This window comes from Psammomys obesus, unplaced genomic scaffold (assembly GCF_907164565.1).
Source record: "Psammomys obesus unplaced genomic scaffold, mPsaObe1.curated_primary_1811, whole genome shotgun sequence".
Lineage (NCBI taxonomy): Eukaryota > Metazoa > Chordata > Mammalia > Rodentia > Muridae > Psammomys > Psammomys obesus.
Genome location: NW_026585686.1, coordinates 6276519 through 6302907, shown reverse-complemented (window position 1 = coordinate 6302907; position 26389 = coordinate 6276519).

Here is a 26389-nt window from a genome sequence, read left to right as displayed (position 1 = left end):
AATATACTCACTTATATAGACCTATAAGATATGACAAACATAATGAAATCTATACACCTAAAAAAGATTATCAAGAGAGCAGACATGGGTTAAGATGATCAATCCTCGTTTAGAAAGACAGATGGGATGTGCATTGAATGTATGACAGGAGTCTACTGAGCGCATCTGAAAGACTCTAACTAGCAGTGTTTGCAAAGCAGATACAAAGACTCATGACCAAACCTTTGGCATAGTACAGAGAATCATATGAAAGAAGGAAAGTTAGTATGATGGGGAAAGGATAGGAGCTCCACAAGAACCAAATATATCTGGGCACAGGGTCTTTTCAGAGACTGACATTCAAACAAGGACCATGTATGGATATAACCTAGAACCTCTGCTCAGATATAGCCTGTGGTAGCTCAGTAACCAATTGGTTTCCCATAGTGAGGGGAACAAGGACTATTTCTAACAGGAACTCAATGACTGGCTCTTTGGCCTCCCCACCCCCCAAGGGAGGAGCAGTCCTGTTAGGCCACAGAGGAGGGCTTTGTAGCCACTCCTGAAGATACCTGATAAAACAGGATCAGATGAATGGGGAGGAGGTCCCCCCCCATTAATAGACTTGAAAAGGGGTACGGTGGAGATAAGGGAGGGAGGGTGGGGTTGGGAGGGAATGAGGGAGCAGGACACGGCTGGGATACAGAGTTAATAAAATGTAACTGATAACAAAAAATAAAATTAAATAAAAATTAAAAAATGACACAAAGAACATACCAAAGGGGAGATGGAAGTGCAAAGAGTTCAGAAAAGGGTAGATATTAAAACTCATTGCATGAAGCTTGCAGAGAACTAAAATAAAATAAAAAGTACTGATTGGCAGAACTGTCTCTGAATTGAGATTCTTTGTTTAGACGTTAAGTCTTGAAAGTATATTTGTGCACTTGTAAAACAGGAAAAGAGGTGGCTCCACAGGCGTTTTCATCTTTCTTGCTCTCATTAAAACCCAGATTTCCTACCAGCACTATTTATAGAAAAGTTAAGTTGAAAAAAATTAGAATTTTGTGGTTCCCAAATGTTCCCAACATTCTCAACTGCTATGTAACTTCCAATAGCAAGTCCCATAACATTTTCTTGGCACAAATGGAGCCCAGAAAAAGAAAGAAATACCTTCTAAGAAAGTAAGTAGAACCAACAACAGAGGTAGATGACACAATTCATGTTTGTTACCTCACTGTCCTCCGGGCAACTCTAAGGTTCTACTGCAAACTTAACAGTTATCAATAGGGATAAACACTAAATTTTCCTCCTTCAAATCATGGATTGCACAGAAATTGATACTTAGTAGACACATGTTCCCCACTCTAGCTAATCATTAGGAAAAAAAATAGGTATAACAAAATAAAAATAGAATGTGTCAAAAGTCAAAGAAGAAGAGAATATGGTTTGAAATTCTGAGTTGCATTTGCACAGTAGGGAAAAAACTGAACATGACATAATTTTTATTTGCAGATGTAAATGTCCTTTTTAGTTTTCTTTATTTTTTGTATGTTTGTTCTTGCTTTTTTGTTTTGTTTTGTTTGTCTTTTGTCAAGACAGGATTTCTCTCTGTAGTCTTGGCTATCCTGGACTCACTTTGCAGATCAGTCTGGCCTCAAACTCACAGCAATCTGCATGCCTCTGCCTCCCTATAAATGTCCTATTTGTAACCAAAAGTTCCAACCACACAAACAGCCAAGCTTGGCCCAGTCAAACACAAAACAAAAAAAAAAAAAAAAAAACAATATGAAGTATCTCTGACAAAGAGCTGATGATAGACTAACAGATTAAAGATACTTAAAAGACAAAAGTATGGATAGAGTGAAAATGTATTCATAAAATGAAAACATAATGAGGAGAAAACATAAAAAGAAACAAAATATTATAGAAGTGAAAAATACTCAGCTAAGTTGAAAAATGTGCAAGAATGATTCAAAGATAGATCCAAACAGCAGGAAGAAAGAGTGAATATAAACAGAAAATGTTCTTTTAAGAAACAGGAAGGAGATCCAAGATGGCGGCTACCAGCACACACAGTTTTTGAGAGGAAGAGGAGCTGAAGGGCCGGAGTTGGTGAGTGGAGGAACAACTAAAGCCAGGGAAATATCGGTAAGGCTACTGAACAAGAGAGAACATCACACGAATTGAGACCTTTAGTCTCAGGTCACCTGCGGACTTCTTTGGGGAAGGAAGAAACGATTGTGTGATCCCCCTGCACTCCCCTCTTTCAGACCTCTCTTCTCCTTGGCATGGCTGGCTCACAGAGATTCTTAGCACAGAACTCACTGCCTGGGGACTGCCGTGGCAGGGATCCTAGCTCCTCAGCAGCTGCAACCAGCTGTAACATCCTTCTGAGTCCCAGATCCAAGGTACCAACTTCCTCGGGTCCCACATCTATCAGCAGACATACAGACTCCACAGGACCTCTCAGCCAGTGTCTGTAAGGCCTGCCCAACCTTTCAATCACAGATAGTAGGCTATACAGCCACCAACATCCAACAGACCTGCCAAACAAACTAGGCACACCAGGTGGCAGGCCACCCAGGTCTGTGGACCCCTGTTGTGGGCCCCCAGGACTTCCCAGAAGGTATCTGGACTTGCATCCCAGTCTGCAGTTGCAGCTGGACTCTCTAATGTGTGGCTCTAGCACCACTGAGCTGGTGGAGCTCATCAGTCCTCGAGCATATGACTCAGCAGGTCCAAACCAGAGAGTAGAGAGCCCAGAAACCCCGATCCTTGCCTTTGTGACCTGCTTGAGAGTGAGTGTGCCCTCAAAAGCCTGCAGAGCCCCAGATCCAGGGTCCTCCTAAACTAACAGCTAGATATCAGACCCCACCCACCCATACACCCACTGTTGGAAACAGAGGGGCTCTTGAGACACTGAAGCTCCTGCTCTGCCCTTGGACCAATGGAGTTCAGGCAAATAACGCTGGAAGCTCAGACAGAACTGAATACGAGTAGCCTGTAGGGCATTGGGGTTTTCAAGGAATTTGCATAAGGAAATTGCAACACTAAAAGGCAGAGAGAAACTATCCAAATCAACAAAATCAGAAATAAAAAGGGATAAATAAAAAAATCAGCATAACTACAGACACTGAGGAAATCCAAACAATCATTAGGTCATACTACAAAAGCCTATATGCCACAAAATTTGAAAATCTAAAAGAAATGGACAATTTTCTTGATAGATTCTATTTACCAAAATGAAGTCAAGATCATGTAGAAAGATTGCATAATCCTATATCCCCCAAGGAAATAGAAGCAATCATCAACAGTCACCATTCAAAAAAAAAAAAAAAAAAAAAAAGCCCTGGGACAGATGGTTTCAGCACAGAATTCTACCAGACCTTCAAAGAAGTTCTAACACCAATTCTCCTCAAACTATTCCACAAAATAGAAACAGAAAGAACATTACCAAACTCATTCTATAAAACCACAGTCACCTTGATACTTAAACCACACAAAGACCCCACAAAGAAAGAGAAATTCAGACGTATCTCTCTTATGAACATTGATGCAAAAATACTCAATAAACTACTTGCAAACCAAATACAAGAACACATCAAAGATATCATCCACCATGACGAAGTAGGATTCATCCCAGGCATGCAAGGGTGGTTCATCAACAGAAATCCATCAATGTAATCCACCATACAAACAAACTGAAAGAGAAAAACCACATGATCATCTCCTTAGATGCCGAGAAAAAGCATTTGACAAATCCAATACCCATTCATGTTTAAAGTCTTGTAGAGATCAGGGATACAAGGTACATACTAAACATAATAAAGGCAATATATAGCAAGCTTATAGCCAACATAAAATGCAATGGAGGGAAACTTGAATCAATCCCACTGAAATCAGAGACAAGACAAGGCTGCCAACTCTCTCCATACCTCTTCAACATAGTACTTGAAGTCCTAGCCAGAGCAGTAAGACAACAAAAGGAGATTAAGGGAATACAAATCAGAAAGGAAGAGGTCAAAGTGTCACTATTCGCAGATGATATGATACTATATATAAGCGACCCCAAAAATTCAGCCAGAGAACTCCTTCATCTGATAAATACCTTCAGCAAAGTGGCTGGATACAAAACGAACTCAAAAAAATCAGAAGCCCTCCTGTATACCAAAGAGAAAATGGCCAAGAAAGAAATCAAGGCAACAACACCCTGCACAATAGCCACTAATAACATGAAGTGCCTTGGGGTGACTCTAACCAAACAAGTGAAAGACCTTTTTGAAAAAAACTTTATGTCTCTAAAGAAAGAAATTGAAGAAGATATCAGTAGATGGAAAGATCTCCCGTGCTCATAGATTGATAGGATTAACATAGTGAAAATGATCGTCCTGCCAAAAGCAATCTACAGATTCAATGCAATTCCCATCAAAATACCAACACAATTCTTTACAGACCTTGAAAGAAAACTTCTCAGCTTCATATGGAGAAAAAAAAAACAAAACTCAGAACTTCCAAAACAAACCTGTACAAAAGATCATCTGGACGTATCTCCATCCCTGATCTGAAGCTGTACTACAGAGCAATAAAAACTGTATGGTATTGGCATAGAAACAGAAAGGAGGATCAACGGGACCGAATAGAAGACCCAGAAATAAACCCACACACATATGAATACTTGATTTTTGACAAAGAAAGCAAAACCATTCAAAGGAAAAAGCACCATCTTCAACAAATGGTTCTGGTCCAACTGGATGTCTACATGCAGAAAAATGAAAACAGAACCTTATTTATCACCCTGCACAAAATTAAAGTCCAAGTGTATCAAAGACCTCAATATAAGACTAGATACACTAAATCAGTTAGAAGAAATATTGGGGAAGAGCCTAGAACTCATTGGCACCGGAGACAACTTCTTGAACAGAACACCAACAGCACAGGCTCTAAGAGCAAAAATCAGTAAGTGGGACCTCATGAAACTGAAAAGCTTCTGTAAAGAACAAAACAACAGCCTTCAGACTGGGAAAGAATCTTCCCCAACCCTATATCTGACAGAGGGCTGATATCCAGAATATATAAAGAACTAAAGAAGTTAAAAAGCATATAAATCAAGCAATCCAATTAAAAAATGGGATACAGAGCTAAATAAAGAATTCTCTGTAGAGGAATATAGAATGGCAGAGAAACACTTAAAGAGATGCTCAATGTCCTTAGCCATCAGAGAGATACAAATCAAACCGACCGTGAGATTTCACCTTATACCCATCAGAATGCCTAAGATGAAAAACTCGAGACAACACACCCTGGAGAGGTTGTGGAGAAAGGGGAACCCTCCTGCACTGCTGGTGGGAATGTAAACTTGTACAACCAAATATATCTGGACACAGGGGTCTTTTGTGAGACTGTATCTTCAACCAAAACCATGTATGGAGATAAACTAGATCCCCTGCTCAGATGTAGCCTTTGGTAGCTCAGTATCCAAGTGGGTACCCTAGTAAGGGGAACAGGGACTATTTCTGACATGAACTTAATGGCAGGCACTTTGACACCCCCCCCCCACCCACACATATACACCCGAGGGAGCAGCAGCCCTGCTAGGCCACAGAGGAGGACTTACTTTGCAGCCAGGTCTGAAGATATCTGATAAGCTAAGGTCAGATGAAAAGGGAGGAGGTCCTCCCCTATCAGTGGACTTGGAGAGGGGCAGGGAGAAGATGAGGGAGGAAGGGTGGGATTGGGAGGGAATGAGGGAGCAGGATACAGCTGGGATACAAAATTAATAAAAATTAAATTAAAGAAACAGGAAAAAAGTTTCTTTAAAAAAAAATGAACGTGGCTTAAAAAATGAGCATGAACTTGAGAGACACCAACAAATGGAGCAACATGTGCTTGAGATAGAATAGATTCAGAAGGAAAGGAGAGAAGGGTGCAGAGTGTTTGAGCAAATCATGGCTAAGACCTTTGGAAACTAATGAAAGTTAGAATGTAAAAATTCTCAAGCTCAAGAAGCTATAAGTTACTGACAACACATTGTAATTAACCTTCTAAACTACTAAGAGAATCTTATCAGAAATAGGAACAGAGTAGCTTTTAAGACACCTGGGCCCTCGATAAGATTACCAATGAATTTCTAATCAACCTATCTGGTGGTCAGAGGTCAGAGGCTGAAAGAGTCAAAATTCTAAAATTGAAAAAAAAAAAAATGTCAACCATAACCTTATACTCAACGTAGATCAACACTAGGAAAGCGCACTGTTATTAGTGCTTTCCTGATAGAATGCTCAAGAGACAACAGACAGAAAAAATAAGGCTGAAGATGGGTCAACAGTTAAGAGCACTGACAGCTATTTCAGGAGACCTAAGTTCAATCCCTAACAAAGAGATGAGGGCTCACAACCAATTATAACTCTAGGTTTAGGGAATCCAGTGCTTTTCTTTAGCTTTCAGCCTCTGTGGGCACTGAGCACACACATAGTGAAGAGATAGAGTCAGGTAAAGCACATATACATGTAAATATAATTTTTCGTAAAGAGCTCAATAAAGATAAGAACATACTTGACTCTAAGCGCTAGTCTATTTTTTTACTTATTGCCTCAACACATTAATGATTTCAAAAATATGCACTTATTTTAACTTTGGGTTATAAATTCACAGGTTTTTTTCTGTGTAATTTAGGAGACTAAAGCATTTAAAGAAATTATTTGGAGAAGACATTCTGTAGAAATATAATTTTGAGACATATGCAAATGAAACAAGAGTTGTTAAAGGATCATGATTCTCACAAGTTGATATCAGGTTGGTGTGAATTCAGATTAAACTGTTTTAACTTCATGACATTAAATATAATCTTCAGAGCATTCACAAAAGGAACATGTATAAAATATACGCAAACATAAATGAGAGGTGAATATAAAATTTTTACTACAATAAGAAAATTAATTACATAAAAGACAGAATACAGGAAAGGAGGGTGTGGACACACAGACATGTGAAAAATGACAGAAGTCTATCTCTACCGTAAATCAGTACAAATGCACCTATGTTAAGAGTTACAAATAGCACACTGCAGAATAAATAAACGTGTTTTACCTATATGCTACCAGATGCTACCGATTCAGAATCAAAGGCAGAGAATGGAAGACTACATTTCATGGAATTAATAAACAACATAGCACAGGGGTCGGGGTTATGATCTTATCAGACAAAATGAAGAACGTAAACCTAAAACATGCATAAGAAACATAACAAAACATTAAATATTAATAAATGTTTGGGTCAGCAGGATTGCTCAGCATCTAAAGAGTTTGACAACTTCAACTCAATCCTGGAACATTCTATACGTGTGGAAAGAGAGCTGCAACTCAACAAAGTTGTCCTCCGATTTCCACAGATATATGTTCACAGTCACAAAGCATACACACACACACACACACACACTAATGTTTTTATTTAAATTCACTTCCCGGGCCAGAAAAAAACGCTCAGTAGTTAAAAGCTCTTCCAGACCACAAGGTCAGTTTCCGGCACCCACACTAAGCAGCTCCACAACTGTTTGCTACACCAGTTCTAATGTCCTTTCCTAACTCTTCTGACAACCATGAGCACCAGCACACACCTGTGCAAACAGAACACCCGCACTCACACAAAAACAAATTAATAAACAAATAAAATTTTAAAAATTAAAATGACAATGCAAGAAAAAAGATAAACACTGGTACACCTCATTATAAGCCAGCACAACATGTGAGGGGAGATTGAGAGTATGCTCACCGTGCAGTATAGACAAGCACAAAAATTCAAAAAAAAATTTTTAATTTAAACGCAAACCTGAAGAACTGAAAGAAGAAAGAGTCCCGCTATAAGAGCTGGGAACTGCCAACCCCACTCTCAAAACTGAACAAAACAAGATAGAAGGTTGGAAGTAAAGAGGATGTGAGCAGCAGCATAAACCGTCAGCCCTAATGGGCGTTAAGAATGGTCCAAACAGCGCCGAAAAAGCATTTGACAAAGTCCAACACCCATGTTTAAAGTCTTGGAGAGATCAGGGATACAAGGCACATACTTAAACATAGTAAAGGCAATATACAGCAAGCCTATAGCCAACATCAAACTCAATGGAGAGAAACTTAAATCAATCCCACTGAAATCAGAGACAAGACAAGGCTGCCCACTCTCTCCCTACCTCTTCAACATAGTACTTGAAGTCCTAGCCAGAGCAATAAGACAACTAAAGGAGATCAAGGGGATACAAATTAGAAAGGAAGAGGTCAAAGTGTCACTATTCGCAGATGATATGATACTATATATGAGCGACCCTAAAAATTCAACCAGAGAACTCCTTCAGCTGATAAACATCTTCAGCAAAGTGGCAGGATACAAAATCAACTCAAAAAAATCAGAAGCCCTCCTGTACACCAAAGACAAAAGGGCTGAGAAAGAAATTAGGGAAACAACACCCTTAACAATAGCCACTAATAACATAAAGTACCTTGGGATGACATTAACCAAACAAGTGAAAGACCTGTTTGAGAAAAACTTCAAGTCTCTGAAGAAAGAAATTGAAGAAGACCTCAGAAGATGGAAAGATCTCCCGTGCTCATGGATTGGTAGGATTAACATTGTGAAAATGGCCATCCTGCCAAAATTCCCATCAAAATACCAATTCAATTCTTTTCAGACCTTGAAAAAAAAGATTCTCAGCTTCATATGGAGAAACAAAAAACCCAGAATCTCCAAAACAACCCTGTACAACAACAGATCATCTGGAGGTATCTGGATCCCTGATCTCAAGCTGTACTACAGAGTAATAGTAATAAAAACTGCATGGTATTGGCATAGAAATAGAAAGGAAGATCAATGGAACCGAATAGAAGATGCAGAAATAAACCCATGTACCTATGAATACTCAATTTTTGACAAAGCAGCCAAAACCATTCAATGGAAAAAAAGATAGCATCTTCAATAGATGGTGCTGGTCTAATGGGATGTCTACATGCAAAAAAATGAAAATAGATCCACATTTATCACCCTGCACAAAACTAAAGTCTAAGTGGATCAAAGACCTCAACATAAAATCAGATACGCTAAATCTGTTGGAAGAAAAAGTGGGGAACAGCCTAGAACTCATTGGCACAGGAGACAACTTCCTGAACAGAACACCAACAGCACAGGCTTTAAGAGCAACAATCAATAAATGGGACCTCATGAAACTGAAAAGCTTCTGTAAAGCAAAGGACACAGTCATCAAAACAAAGCGACTGCCTACAGATTGGGAAAGAATCTTCACCAACCCTCTATCTGACAGAGGACTAATATCCAGTATATATAAAGAACTAAAGAAGCTGAAAAGCAACAAACCAAGTAATCCAATTAAAAAATGGGGAACAGAGCTAAACAGAGAATTCTCTGTAGAGGAATATCGAATGGCAGAGAAACACTTAAAGAAATGCTCAAGGTCCTTAGCCATCAGGGAAATCCAAATCAAAACAACCCTGAGATTTCACCTTACACCCATCAGAATGGCCAAGATGAAAAACTCAAGTGACAACACATGCTGGAGAGGTTGTGGAGAAAGGGGAACCCTTCTCCACTGCTGGTGGGAATGTAAACTGGTACAACCACTCTGGAAGTCAATCTGGAGCTTTCTCAGACAACTAGGAATAGTGCTTCCTCAAGACCCAGCTATACCACTGCTAGGCACATACCCAAAATTTGCTCAAGTACACAATAAGGACATTTGCTCAACCATGTTTGTAGCAGCTTTATTTGTAATAGCCAGAACCTGGAAACAACCCAGATGTCCCTCAATGGAGGAATGGGTACAGAAATTGTGGTATTTTTACACAATGGAATACTACTCAGCAATCAAAAAAGAGGAAATCATGAAATTTGCAGGCAAATGGTGGGATCTAGAAAAGATCATTCTGAGTGAAGTATCCCAGAAGGAGAAAGACATAGACCTAAAAGATATGCTAAACATAATGAAATCTATACACCTAAAGGAGATAATCAAGAAAGCAGACATGGGGTATGATGATCAATCCTCATTTAGAAAGACAAATGGGATATGCATTGAACGTATGACAGGAGTCTACCGCAGAAAGCATCTGAAAGACTCTACCTAGCAGTGTTCCAAAGTAGATACTAAGACTCATAACCAAACCCTCGGCAGAGTGCAGGGAATCATATGAAAGAAGGGGAGTTAGTATGATGGGGAAAGGATAGGAGCTCCACAAGGACCAAACATATCTGGGCACAGGGTCTTTTCTGAGATGGACACTCAACCAAAGACCATGAGAGGATAAAACCTAGAACCTCTGCTTGGATGTGACCAGTGATAGCTCAGTAATCAATTGGTTTCCCATAGTAAGGGGAACAAGGACTATTTCTAACAGGAACTCAACGGCTGGCTCTTTGACCTCCCCACCTCCCAAGGGAGGAGCAGTACTGTTAGGCCACAGAGGAGGACTTTGCAGCCAGTCCTGAAAATACCTGACAAAAAGGAGTCATATGAAAGGGGAGGAGGTCCTCCCCTATCAGTGGACTTGGAAAGGGTCAGGGAGGAGACGAGGGAGGGAGGGTGGGATTGGGGAGGGAATGAGGGATACAGCTGGGATACAGAATTAACAAAATGTAACTAATGAGAAAAATAAAATTAAAAAAAAGGAAAAAAGAATGGTCCAAACAGTAATTCAGCGTACGCGTTCTTGTGAAGTAGGACTACGGTGTTTTCTAGGGTGTTTAAACCACAAATTAAGTCTCAGGAAGCAATTCTTGCACAAAATATTCTATCAGCCACAATCGGATGAAATTTAAAACAAAAGCAAAACTGAAAAACACAAATTTGCAGATACACCTAAAAACTGGATCAAAGAAGAAAAAAAGCACAAAAAAAGTTAAAAAAAAATAAAGACTAGTTTTTTTAACAGAGAAATTAAAATGTATAGGATTCAGCGAAAGTAGTGCACAAGAGACTAAAGATATGTCCTGTAGGTTCAGGGGAAAAACAAGAATGTTCTTATTTGTCACTGAGAGTCAACATAGTACTTGACGCTCTAAGCAGAGTAAATAAAAGAATTAGACAAGGAAAGAAATGGAAGACATTAAAAATCGGAAGGAAGAAGTAACATGATCTGCTTCTTTACCAAGAGGTGATGTGAGCGTGCATTTGAAAACCCTAACATGCCACACAAAAGGAAGGAATAAATAATAAGCAGCAAATGACATCAGCCAAGTAACAGGACACCAAAACTCATTCCCAGTTTTTTAGCTAATAAAGAAAAATCTGAAAAACTCATAAAAATTTGATTAAAAAAATCAAAATATGCAGAGTGTATATATCCAAAGTGGTAAAAGCTTTGTATGATGGATACAAGAAGGCATATTTGAAATAAATTAAAGATAAAACACATCCTCTCTTTCTAGATTTAATGTTGCTAAGATGTTACTTTATTACTTAAAATGACATAGATTCAATACAATCACTCTCAAAAATCCCAAATATATTTTTTCAGGCAGAACAATATGAAGAGATCCCAAATAGGCAATTAATCTTGGAAAGGAACAAGGCCATAACTCAGTTTCTGGATTTCAAAACTCACTAACAGGCTACAATAATCAAAATGCCATGTTATTATCATAGAGACAGACATTGACTGGTGAAATAGGAAATACAGAGAAAATATCAAATAGTTCTATGATATGGCCATGACATTGGAGAAGTGTGATCTTTTCCACAAATGACCACATAAAAATTAGATAAGAAACTGGGGAGAGATTAAGCCACATATAACCTGCCTGACAAATGAATAATATCTAAAGCAGAAAACACGGGCTACCAAGAAGAAGGATAAGTTGAATTGGTAGGAAACTTTTTTTGTGAGACCAATGAGTTTTTTGAGCTTTCTGGTAGAACACAGGTGGAGTTATTTACAGGAATGTGTGGCCCCCAAGGTGGCCCCCAAAGAGCTTCATCACTGCGAAGTCCTACCTTAGCGTGGGTGATAAGCTCATGAAAGTTGCATCCTGGGGTGACCTGAGCATGCCTATTACTTATTTATGTAGATACTTATTTGTTTATTGTGTGGCGTGTGCATGTTTGCATGTATGTGGGCACATACATGTACGTGTGCATGCGTATGGAGACGGGAAGTTGATTGTAAGCTTCCTTGATCGTGCTACAGCTTATTTACGGAGGCAGGGTTACTCACTACACCAGAAGCTTGCTCACTTCAGCTACTTCTGTTTGCCGGTGTGGCCCAGGCATCCTGAGTGCTAGGAGCAGAGGCCACTGCCATGCCCCTTCATTCTTATGTGATTCTGGGGACCTGAACTCTGGTCTGCACGCTTGTGTGGCAAGCGCTGTTCCCACTGAGCCGCCTCTCCACCTTATTCACCAGAACAAATTGTCAGTAAAGTAAAAAGACAAACCACAGACTAGAAAATTTTTTTATAAGCCATAAAACTGAAAGGAAGAAATTAATATGTAAAACATATATATAAATTCTAAACTGGATCTAAAATGATTCAAAAACAGGCAAGGGGTATGAGTAAATATTTCTCCAGAGAATATGTACAAGGGGCTGACATCGCATAAAAAGATGTTCATTGCCACTGATCAAATGCAAATCAAAATGCAACAACGCCCTCCTCTAAGTGGTTAAATATTACAAGCTTAGCACATTTTGGAAGAATAATTTAGTCCTCCAAAGCTTGCTTATATAAAGCTCATTATTGCATGATAGCACATATGTGAATATTTATTCAGTTTTATATTAATCACAATAATAATCAGTGTCATTTATTAGTCACCCACAATTAATGAAGCTAGATATTGGCCTCCAACCCTTACAGCATCTTAGAATTAAGCATTGATTTTATTTTTATATTTTTGGCAGGGCCTCACTGTGTAGCCTTGGCTGGAATAGAACTTTCTGTATAGACCAGTCTGGACTTGAACTCATAACGATCTACCAAGCCTCTACTTCCCAAAAGCTGGGATTAGAGAAATGTGTCAACACACGTAGCCAAGAGAAATTCTTTTACCAACATCAGCCAGGTACACATAGATTTTTTTTTTTATCTAAGTGGTAAAAATTCCTAAGATAATGATTTTAGAAGAAAGATATTTACTGAGATCAGTCACAGGAGCTGTGGCCCTTCTCATCAGGAAGGGACTGAGGGGGGCCAGTTTACATCATGATGGCCAGAAAACAGGAAAAGAAGCTACAATGATTGCACAAGAAGGACCTCCAGTGATATATCCCACGTGATCTTCTTCTCCCAGAATGGCCCCACCTCTATTTTCCAGCACATCTCAATAATGACATCATACCACTAATTTATGGAGGGATTAGGACATTCATTTGGTCAGAGCCTCCATGATCATGTTATCTCTGGAAAGGCTACCACAAATACCCAGAGGCATGCTTTTTTTTTTTTCTAAATATTTCTTAACCCAATCATGTTGATAATGGAAATTAAAGCTTCCAGTGAGGTGCCTGTTCAAATCTAAGTCTTCCTTACAGCAAAAAAAAAAAAAAAAAAAAAAAAAAAAAGGCTGTGACCTTCCACAGAATCACAACTGCTGGAAATTTTCTGCTGGGGGAGAAATGTGTTTTGCAGATCTTCACTTTGCTCATTTCAAACACATGGTAATATTTTTCTATAAAATAAGCCTGGCATAGACCTCTACTACATCTGTGAAAATTGTCTGAGTAAAACACTCACTCTATTATCTGTCAGTCTCAAAATGGTGATCAGAGGCTAAAATATGAAAGCTAAAAATATAAACGTTATTTCTCTCATCATTGCTGATACACTCTTGCCATAAGGCCTCCTCCCTTCCCCTTGCAGTATGAATGCCCTGAAGCTCCTTCAGAAAATGAAGTCAATTTCTCGGGAAAAAATAAAAATAAAAAAGAGGCCCGTGATACTAAAGATTCTATAAGGATGACTTATTAGAACTTTGTATCTGCAGAGTTGGAATGCTACAGATCCAGAGCCAAGGTATCTGCTACCTTAATGGCCATTTGTTGCCCACTTCTGTGTCTGACTGTCGGGGAAACCTTGGGAATTCATCAGCGTAGCAGGCAACTACTAGCTTCTACCAACCCCAAGGCTAAGAGTAGCATCACGTGGCATTTGAAATCTAAAGCAGAAATTTTTCCACTTGACTATAATCTGTCTACCTGATGCTCCCACCATTATATTTGAAAAACAACCTAATCTGGAACTTTATTTTTCTCTGTAACTAGTTTCATATAATCATTTCCACAGTGGAACATGTTATTTGAGGCAGCTGATATGCCTGTTCCCAGGCGGTGATCAGTCATTCGATTCAAGAATAAACTGTTCTTCCCTTTGAAGTGAGGGCTGTGCTTTGCTTCGAAAAGAGTGCATTATATTCTAAAGGCAGGGCTCTTTTTTTGTTTGTTTGTTGTTGTTGTTTTTAATTTTTATTTTACTTTTATTAATTACAGTTTGTTCACTTTGTATATCAGCTGTAGCCCCCTTCCCCATCCCCTCCCAAACCCACCCTCCTTCCCTCTTCTTTTCCTATGCCCCTCCCCCAGTCCAATGATTGGGAGGTCCTCCTCCCCTTCCATCTGACCCTAGCCTATCAGGTCTCATCAGGACTGACTGCATTGTCTTCCTCTGTGGACTAATAAGGCTGCTCCCCACTCAGGTTGAGGTGATCAAAGAGCCAGCCCACGAGTTCTTGTCAGAGAAGATCCCTGTTCCTATTATTTGGAAACCTTCTTGGACACTGAGCTGCCTGCACTTCTGTGCAGGGGTTCTAAGTTATCTCCATGAATGTTTGTTTGGAGTATCAGTCTCAGAAAATACCCCTGTGCCGGACTTTTTGGTTCTGTTGCTCTCCTTGTGGAGCTCTTGTCCCTCCAGATCTTTCTATCTCCCTCTTCTTTCATAAGGTTCCCTGCGCTCTGACCAAAGTTTGGCTATGAGTCTCAGCATATCTCTCAGACAATTAGAAATAGTGCAACTTCAAGATCCAGGTATATCACTCCTAGCTATATATCCAAAAGATGCTCAAGTATACAACAAGGACATTTGTTCAACCATGTTTGTAGCATGGTTTTCGTAATAACCAGAATTTATTCGTAATAACCAGAACCTGAAAACAACCCAGATGTCCCTCAGTTGAGGAACGGATACAGAAATTGTGGTTCATTTACACAATGGAATACTATTCAGCAATTAAAAACAAAGAAATCATAAAATTTGCAGACAAATGGTGGGAACTAGAGAATGTCATCCTGAGTGAGGTATCCCAGAAGCAGAAAGACACACAGGGTATATACTCACTCATAAGTGGATATTAGATATATAATATAGGATGATCATACTAAAATCTGTACATCTAAGGAAGCTAATCTAGAAGGAGGACCCTGGGTAAGATGCTCAATCTTCATTCAGAAAGGCAAATGGGATAGACATCAGAAGAGGGAGAAAACAGGAAACAGGACAGGAGCCAACACAGAGGGCCTCTGAAAGACAGAGCTCTTTAGGCTAGCTCTCCAGAAGTCTCTGCACTGAGTCACAACCCACAAACATCTTCCTCAAGTTAATTCAGGCTCTTCACTTTTGCCAACCAGATTCAAGGTTGGCTTCTCTTAGTCCAACATTTCCTTTCGGCAAAACTGTTTTGTTTTGTTTTTACCAGTGACTTTAGTTGAAATTTACGCCATCTTGTATCTAATTTATACTGAAGATTATGAGAGCATGGTAGAATTTGACATTAATTTATAGGTCATATTTCAAAAGTATTTGTATATTGATAAGATAACTCAGCAAACTTCCTAAATCTGAAATGTAAGTGCTAATTGTTGAACTCTCCTTGTTAATGTCATTCCATAGCAGTGGAATCAGAGACCTCTATCTCTGTATGCCCTCAAGTGGGTAGTATATAAACTCAAAGGTGATGCTTTGCCTGTTGTTTGTCTCTTGAATATCTGATAAAAAGGAATGACTCATTTTCCCAGAAGTGATGCAAACAGGCCTGATTTTCAGTGAGACTTTGGTCTCTTAGAACCACCAATTCTAGTTTCTAGTAAGACTCTCTTGCTTTATTAAGAAACTAAAACAGCGAGTTTGATCTCATTCTCTGTGTCCTGATGAATAATTAACCATTTTAAGGCACTTCCTACAAATGAAAACTTTTAGTGATTGACCCCATCTCCTGTCACAACAATCACAGCGAGGGCGTTGGCATGCACACTCCATAGTGGAGGTCTGAGGGCTGCCCCAGAGAGCAATGCCGCACTGCCTTCAGGACATTACCTGGCATATTGTGGGTGGGCATATATCTACTGTTCTATGCTACATATCAAATGACACTCATTCACAGTGTACTTGTCAGATTTTGACCAAGATGCTTGGACTTCAAAGACGAACAGGATGGCTCCTGTGTAAACTGTGGCCAGCTCCTCCCTTCCTCTACCACTTTGCCAGCCTTACTTCCATCTTCTACACATCCCAAACCAATATTTTTTGTCAAATTTATGTTGGATAAAACAAAGGCAATCGTGAAGTTTAAAAGGAAATGCTCACGTGTAGACAATGATAAAGGAAAGCTCTCACTATTTCCTTATGGCTCGCTGCACTTAGAAAGTGACACAAACAGACGGACATGAAACTGTGGAATCAGGTATGTTCACTTAGGGAGGACAACCCTCAGGAGGCTTCATGCCTTAATGAGCAAGAGGCAACTTGCTGGCTTACTGGATTTTCTGTGTCTGATTACACAGGCTTGCTTATTCCTGAGTGATATCCGCAGTTGTCCTGTGACGGATAGGACACCTTCTCTCATGAACAGCACAATGCTAAGCCAATGCTTCCTGAGAGTCCTTTCATGTGTTGTCTAATCCAACATGGAAGTGATTTTAAATTTTTCCCTGTTTACAGAAAAGTCAGTTGCTGTAGAAAATTAAGCAGAATTGCCAAATTAATAGGAAATCAAATATTCAGAATATAGACTCCAACTCTGTCTTCTCAGCCATGCTACCATAGTTCAGAGAGAATCCTACAATGAAGAATCTGAAATAAGTTTTTAATGAGGAATGAAGCATGGTAGAAACAAGTCTAGAGCTGTAAGAATTACCCATCTAGCACATGGACACACATAGGCACATGTACATACAGTGTATGTAAGCTTCAGGGAAGGGCGGGGGTAGGGATCATGGTGATCTGAATACTAACATCAAACATTCAGGAGCAGAGCCAAAGAGATGTACAAAAATAGGCACAGAGATCACACACACCCAAACCCACACCCGCACGCACACACATACACACATACACTCATATACCTGTGCCTCACAATCATGCCAAGTGCAACCGCCTCCAAAAGATAATGCCCGCACATCCTAACATCTGTAAACAAAACAACATTTAAAACTCGCTGAAGCTTTTGATCAACCAACATTCTGAGACTGTTTCATCCAAACCATTAAATACAGCAGAAATGTCTCAACTCCTAACTTCTTAAACAACATTCTTTAAGCTGGGCGAGTTGGCACACGCCTGTAATCCCAGAGCTTGGAAAGGCAGAGGGAAGTGGATCATTGTGAGTTTGAGGCTAGCCTAGTCTACAAACCAAGCGCAGGACAGCCGAGGCTACAGAGAAACCCTATCTCAAAAAACAGAAACAAATCCTCTAGAAAACAGCTACATGTAGGTACTTCACTGCTGACTCAAAGCTCCCATACATTCTTTCCATAAACCAGACCAGCAAACACTGCTCAAGAGCAGACCACAGAGCTCTCTCCTATGCAACAGTCCTAAAACCCTGGGGTCTGCAGAAGAAGGACCACAAACTGGATGTGAGAGAACCGAGGGGACATTTTGCTAGGAATACAAGCTGTTCTCTGGCTCTAAAGCTCGTCTTGCTTTTGAAGCGCAGGAGAACTGTCTGCAATCTAGTCTGTTCTTGCTCTGGCTCCATCTCAGGGCTTCTTTTAGCCCCTGGGAAATGCAGTAACTGCACACACACACTCTTCTGACTCTATAACATACCCCTTATTTCCATAGCCCGAGACTGAGGTCATACATGACCAATTATCCCTTTCTGGTCCCCCATCTTGGTACCACAGAGCATATCACATTACTGTGGAAAGCAGGGACCACTGAGAAGCCGGAGGAAATACGCTCGCAAATGCTGGAGTGAAACCAGTCTACTAATCCTCCCGGATCTCCTTCTGTGACGACTGCAATGAAAATGATTTCTTAGAGAAGAGATATTCTCTAAGAAAAAGCAACGCACAAACATTTTAAGGCGCTTTAAATCGTCTCCACAGAAAGTGATGAACTCTACCATGCATGGGACTCTTTGATGGTCCAAGGTGGAAGAAGATTTAATCAAGGTCATTTTTTTCTGTTTCCACTCCCTGAACAGAATACAATCAGTAACAGTTAATATCCAGAATCTATGTCTTTCCTCAAACATGAGCAGAGCTCTTAATATCCCGGCTCCCCAGAGCGCTCTTATGGCCACGTGGACAAAGCTGAAAGAGCAACCCTTTCTTTGTATGCAGTATGTGAGTTATTACATGTGAAATTATGATCAAAATGCTTATTAGAGACTACCCAAGGCATAACAAGCATTATCAACAGTATTCCTTTTAACGTTCAGTAATTATGTCCCTTATAATCAGTTCCCTTTTTAATTAGTCCTATCATTATATCCTATAGATGGTTTCTATTACATAATTGTTTGTCTCCAATAAATACATTTTTAATAAGCAGATGTATTTATACTCCATGAACTAACCATCTCAATTAATCTATGTTGAATACTCATTTGGGAACTTAAACTCCTGCCAAACATTCTGAAAGCATGAATCCTGTCAAGAAGTACAAGAGGTAGACAATGTGAAAACTATGTGTTGCCAAGACTCCATTTTACCAGAAGATTGGAAAGTAGCTCTTTTTTATTTTTAAAGCTTATGATATTTCAGAGAAGGAAGATCCAGATCCAGTTCCTGAGAAAAGTTCTCTCTGTGCTTCATGATGGGAGGAAGCCATGAAGCCACAGTATTGTACTCATTCTTCTTCATTTATTTTCTTTTTAGACAACCAAGCTGAGCAAAACTACCCGTATAATGGCATGAAAAGAGGATGGATTCTACATATGAAGGTTTTGGACAGTATTATTTTAATAGAACTAGAGGTCAAATGCTACATTTCAAAGAACTGAGAAATACTAACTAAAAGCACAAGTTCAGTTTTCATTTCTCAAAACAATTGGCCTGAGCTGTCTGGAAGGTAAGACAGAGACCCCAGAGGAGGTTTTCTGGTTACAAGGCTGTGTTTCCTCAGACAGCCCTAGGATATTAAAATTAACTCAATGAAAATTATATATATATATATATATATATATATATATATATTGACTAAACAAATTGACTATCCAATTTTAATTTTTTCATCAGACAATCAAATTCCTGCTTTTTGTTGCACTCCAAAGAAGTTCAGAACATTACAAAATGAGGAATGTTCAAGAATTGCTGATCCCCTAGAAAAAGAACTGTCAGTGATATTCCCTTGGGGAACATACTTTATTTGATACACATAATATATGTGCTGACGTGGACCAGTTACATGCAGCTGATAGCAAGGTCGGCCTGGGGGAGACCCTGACAGATGCATCTGAAGGATGAAGAAGCCGAAACGGACCTGCATAGTTCTCAGATATGAGGGCACAGGAGGCCCGATGACAGTGAATCTGGGCAGAGCAGCTCATGCATGGATTTTTCAGTTTAGAACCTCACATTTTAACACATGGAGTATCTGAAATGCTCTAGTACACCAGGCTCTTGCTTTTCCATGAATTTTGAAAACCTCAAGAGCCATCAAATAACCTACAGTGATTTTTGTAAGGTCATGCTAAGGTCAGCATAGAAAGAGACCACCTACATAGCCAAACTGGCATGACTCTCCTTGATTTTCATTGTCAAAAGGACAAAGGAACTATTTTAATGAAGTGTTTTTCGGTTGTCTTTTGTTTCATGTTTTACACAGGAAAAAGGAAAATGTTTCTTCAGCTCAGGGCGTTTGAATCATATTTCCAAGGGGACAGGCATTTTCAGGACAGTAAGTACTGAAACTATAAATAACTTTCAATAAATTAAACTGCAGTCTAGCCTCTTTTATTTTTCTTCCTTGGAAACATTTAGCCTTCTGAAGACTTAATTGTTCTTCAAGATAAAATCGACAGTTGCTTGTAAAGCATATAAGACAATTGGGCATCTGTCAGTCATGAAGCAGTGACGAGATAATGTGACCCAATACCTCAGCAAGAGCTTCGCAGAGCCAATGAATGCAAATGTATTCTAGCTTTATGCCTCACATCATCTGATTCAAATTGCAAAACTGGACAAGCTCTTACTAGTGTGTGGAGACCACACCAGTCTTTATAAGCCCGTGGCATGTCATCACAGGAAGAGAGGCAGCCTGCAACCAGTGGCCAGAAAAATAAACTGCTACCTCGAGGGCGTAGATAGTTATGCGGCAGGTGTTCCGCTCTGTGCCTCGTTTTGCCTCGTTCCCTAGGTACTGTCCCTCATAAGCACCATCCAGCTGTCCACGGAAGGTGAAGAGAATCAACAGCCTCCACTTTGCTTGTCATACAGAGCAAATGAGATTTGGTGGATCCTAGTTACAGAGAGCAGAACTCCAATGTCTTGTCTGTCTTTCATAGTTCTGAAGACAAGCTCTAGGAGTTTGGAGGTTCTCATATCATCGTGCTCAGGGGAGGAGCATTTAGGGGGAAATTACACAGGGTAATGGCGAGTAGTAATCAAGACAGAATTAAGTTGCTTCTCTGGAGACTTCATGAGTCAAAGGGGAATACTGTCAGCATTCTCTCATTCTTCAAATCCTCTCATAACATACCATACAAACACTCGGCCACACATAAAACTAGCCATTAATAGAAACTTTCAGAAGTAGAAAACATAAAAACAAGATCCAGTCTTCTGCACCCCAACTGAATTTTACTTACTTCTAGCATTATTAAAGGATGTTTTTTCCAACCATTTTCTCCCAAGTCTGCCCTCATTTGTAATAATTCGATCTAATAAGAGAAGAATCATTTGCTATTCTTTAAAGATTTTACTTTATATTTAGTTATGTAAATGCACACATGTCTGTGTTTTGGGTGTGTGCATCTGAGTGCAGCTATCTGTAGATTCCAGAGGTGCCCCCTGGGGCTGGAGTTATAAGCAGTTGTGAGTCATCTGATGATGGGAACCGAACTCCAGTCCTGCACAAGAGCGGAACGTGTGCGTGATCACTAAGGCATCAATCAGTCCAGCTCCCAGGGAATCACTTCTTCCTATTAAACTTGAAAATACTTTTAGAATCAGCTGTAGCTTTCACAGGAAGAAAAGCCAGAATTATGCCGTATCTACATACTAAGTTAAAGGAGCAGTCCTAGCGGTGTTTAGAAACACAGACAGAAGTAGAAAAACAAGTAGGAAAGCCAACTTCTCTGGCATTTTACTCCAGCTTCACTCCTCGTACCTTGGATAAGAGGTGAACATCCTTGTCCAGAGTGACTTGAAGAATGGTTGCCCTGCCTCCAGTGACACCGAAGTTTCAAGACCAGTCACTTAATGAATGTTTGATGAATGAATGACAAATCACATTACAAAATATGGGGCCTGGAAAAGGACAAGACGAAAGTTCCTATTATTTCCATCAAATGCCGGCTGACCTGCCGAGAACACAAGTGAGTTTTCTCAACACCTGGCCATACTGCTGGGTGTTCACAGGAAAAGGTCAACAGTGCTCTCTTTTCCTTGCCTTTTCTTTCTTTTCAAACTTGGGAAGTTTGTCTAAGTATCTTACTGTACAGACCACTGGGCCGATGGCCAACTGTTCTCTGGGGAAAGCCAGTCTTGATTTTCCTTTTAAATGAATACTGGTGTTATGGCCCTAGGTTACTTGTAATCAGAGAATGTACGTTGAATTTGAACTCTTCCAGACATGTCCCAACTTTCACAGTAAACAATGTGGATCTATCCAACCTGATATTTTCAAGTCAGTGTCACTACACAAGTACTATTGTTAAAATCATATGATTTCAGAGACTGCAGGGCACTTTGGGACCTCAACTGTAACATTTTAACTTCCTTCAGCTATAATACAACAGCGCACAGTCCCTACTTTGTTTCAAAGCTTTACCCTGTATTTCTTTGATTACTATTATTGAGATGTTTGTTTAATCCTCAGCTACAGTCACAGTAGCTTACTCTTTGCCTATAGAAGGTCCCTATTTTGCTTGTTTAAGCACAGGTCAGTGGTTCTATCTGATTGTACTTCCCATGGAGACATGGTATTTTATATTCTAAGATGTTTAGAGTTCATCACAATTGTTAGCTTTTTATCTACATTTTCCCATCTAAGCATCACTGGATTGCTCACAGGCAGTATAAAGCGAGCTAGAACTGAGGAAGCTGGTGGAAAACTGGCAGAATAAGGTTTCAATACAGGCCATTTGATTCCACACTAGGTGCTCAGAGCCATTGTATAATCCTCTTTTTTGGTCAGCAAAGAAAGACCTGCTAGGTCCTTATTCCAAGAATAATTTCTTAGAAAGAACCCAGGTCTAGCTCCTGCATTAGGCAGCCAGCTGCTCCAGGATCTACACATTCTTCAAACCCCTGAATTTTCCCTGCAGACGCCCTACCACTCTGTAAGGAAGCCTGTGGAAGTGAGCAAGTCTTAGGCTCCCAGTGGCCTGAAGGCCAGGATGCATGCTAGGTTCCCAGGACAGCAAAAGCCAAGTGCACTGGAAATGAATCATCTGATAATAGGGTTCTTGCTTTTGAAGAGGAAAAGGACTTCAAATCACCTGTTCCCACTGAGTGAAATCCTTTATAACTCTATTTAGCCAAATTTACATTCAGGGGATCCCTTAATTTTCCCCCTAGGGAATTCTTTTTCAACATTTCCTTATAAGTGATTTTCTTCAAGGAAAAAAATGTAATTAAATAGTCAAGGCCTTGAGCTATTATATAAAAAGAATTCATGTTTAAGCAAGAAATGTCTAGATTTAGGCTCACAGCTAGCACTGAAACACAACAGGTATGAGTGATTACCCAATCGTTCATGCTATAACGTGTCTCTTTGCTTAATTGGAGCAATACGACCTAGGATTCACTGTCCCCCCCCCCCAATTGACATCACCCTTCATTCTTGAAACAAGGAACTGGGAAAGAAGTCCTGACAACAATGCCCTGTTAGTTCTTTTCACCAAAGTATCCCCAGGTGTTGCTTAGGTGTGACTCTGGGAGCCCTCTCTGCCCTGAACTTCCTCCTAGGCTGCCATTACATTCTTGAGTTTAAACCTTTGGCTGAGTTAAATATTTGTGCTTCCTAGACACCCTTGAAATTTTGTGGCAGTTCAGATAGTTTTGATAGAGTAAGGTGTAGTGTTTGTTCTTTTTTTTTTCTTTCTTCTTTCTCTCTCTCTTTGCCTGGTCTCCCTCTCTCCCTGTCTCTGTCTCTCTCTCTTTCTGACTGTCTCTCTGTCTCTGTGTCTGTTTCTATATCTCTCTGTCTCTCTCTGTGTGTGTGTCTTTTTCTGTCTCTGTCTCTCCAGGAAACACCTAGATACTCTGGCATGTTCAGAATCTCAAGCAGTCTTTTACAGAAAGACTTTTGTGGACTAATACTAGAGTCAGAAATGTTACCTCTTAGGTCCTAGAGGAGAAGGAGGTTGTGCTCTCTGTTGCAGCGCTCTGTGATATGGCTGAGCACATGAAGTACTTGATGCTTGAGGGAGGTCTGTTGCAGAAACTCCATAAGAGCATTCCCAACTGTCAGTGCAGTGGCCTGGGTGTCAGTATTATTGGACACAGCATGAACCCCAGGGAAGGAAAAATTACCTGTAAAATGAATGATCTCAAAACTACTGAGTTTTCACTTTGTGTTCCACAAACCTCCCTTGTATTCCTTCATCACTTTGTTTAATGCCCCTGCATTTTATCATAAGGATGGTGTTAGTCATCAGTGCAGGTTACACAATGAGCAATTCAGAAATAAAAGCACAGACACTATTAAAACTCTGATCTGCTTAACCCTTTCCATTGACCAGCGACCTGGCTCACCCAAAGAAGGAAGAAGATGATGTGGCCTATGATGCTATCTCCATACTTGCTGCAATTTTTCTTTTTAATTTTTAAAAATAGACTCTCCTAATCCCCACCTCAAAAGTTTACTACATCTTAGATAACTTTCAAGGAAATGATTTATACATTGGTTTTACAGCATCTAGAAAATCCGAATGGACAAGAAAGAATGTTGTGTTTTACATGCTTGGATTTCCCTGATGATGTGCAAAGGAATTGTCAGGCAATGATCTCAGATTCTTCCCGGCATTGACAGGACAAAAGTGCTCATTGGCGTAGGACCATTCACCTCACTAGTGAGGAAGACAAAATTTTGAAGTAAATTTTTTAAAAACAAAGACGGTATGGCAGTGGTTCTCAACCTTTCTAATGCTGCGACCCTTTAATACAGTTCCTCATATTGAAGTGACCCCTGAACATAAAATTGTTTTCATTGCTACCGCATAACTGTAATTTTGCTACTGTTATGAATTGTAATGTAAATATTTTTGGAGACAGAAGTTTGCCAAGGGGGTCATGACTCACAGGTTAAGAATTGCTTCTGTATAGATTGGCAAGCATTAGGAGAATTCTAGAAATGACAAAGGACAATGCTAGACATGTAGAGGAAAGGGAGAAATGTCAAGAAAGACAAAACGTAGGAATAAAGAATGTAAGGAAGGAGAAGGGGAAAGGAGGAAGAAGAAAAATTTGGGACAATTAAGAAAGCAGGAGGGATCAAGCAGGAAGAAAGGAGGAAATGAATAGCCAACAGAATTGACTGCAGACAGATGAAATTTTTTCAGGTCACTACTCCCCTCATTTAAAGTGACTCGGAGGCCCTACATTATCTTTATGACTTGGGCTGTGCTGTTTAGGGCTTTACAAACTTGCTTGGCCACTCATCAATAAATACAGAAAGGAAAGGGAAGACAGCAGATGTAGGTGAAAAATCAACATTTAAAGATCACCGTAAATTACCAGGAACTTTGAGTAGTTATATAATAACCCTAGGCTGCCTTGATATCTTGTTCAGTACATTTTTATGAAGTTTTGTCATCATGTTACACATAATGGTTCTTTCCATTTGTGGATACCTTCAGTATTGGTCCAGTTATATCACAGAAGCTCTTAAGAGGAAGGTGAACTACAGAACATCTACACAAAGAGAGAGAGTATGTAATTTGAAAATAAAATTTTTTGCTCTCTCTCTCTCTCTCTCTTTCAGAGCTAAATGCAACCCAGAGCTTTGGGATTTCCAGGCAAATGTTCTACCACTGAGCTAAATCCCCAACCCCAACCCTTAGCTTGTACTCTCTTATGTCAAAAAGTCAATATGTTTAGTGTTAGAGAAATGGCTCAGTGTTTAAAAACACTGACTGCCCTCCCAAGAAACCCAGGTTCTATTTCTAGCATCCATATAACACACAACTCTCTATAACTATAATTTCCTCTTCTGGCCTCCATAGACACCAAGGACACATATAATGCACAGATATACATGCAAGCACAATATTCATATACTTAAAATAAAAATAATATTTTTTTAAAAAAGCATTGTGTGAAATTCTACAATAATACAAAAAAAAATCATAGTACTCTCATTTATATTCACTGATTAGAAACATTTTCCCAAATGTTCAACTTCAAAAACTTAAGATTCTCAGTCAAGGGCACTTTAAAAATGAGATTGACTTGGAGATTTGATGTTGAGCACCTAGTCTCATGAAATCTGCAATTCATCAAGATGTTCATGTTCACCCAAGACAGCCCACAGTTCTCAGTTCTCCTCAGAGGCTCTGTCTATTCACTGTCTTCCAACTAAGAACACAATGGATGCTAACCTACAAACAGGCAGCAATAAAACATCTCAAATTGACAGAGAAAATGTGAACCTTTTGAACTTGGTCTTAGCAATACCACCATACAGGAACCATTAAGGCAACCAGCCTCATTGTCTAGAGTATATAGTGGGACATATAATTCCTCCTCTGAAATAATATGCAAGGATCCCAAAACACAATCTATGAAAATGCTTTCAGACTATTGTTCTGATGGAGCCTTTCATAAAGCACATGGATAAAAAGTAAGAAACTTCAAAAACAACAGATCTGGTAATTAGAGCTTCCTTTAAAAAAACCTGAATCTCTCTTCAGAGTGGAACAAAAACAAAAACCTATGCTTGATCACCAGTCTGGCCACCCAGAGTCAAACAAGCAATAGTCCATGAAACACACACACACACACACACACACACACACACACACACACACACACAC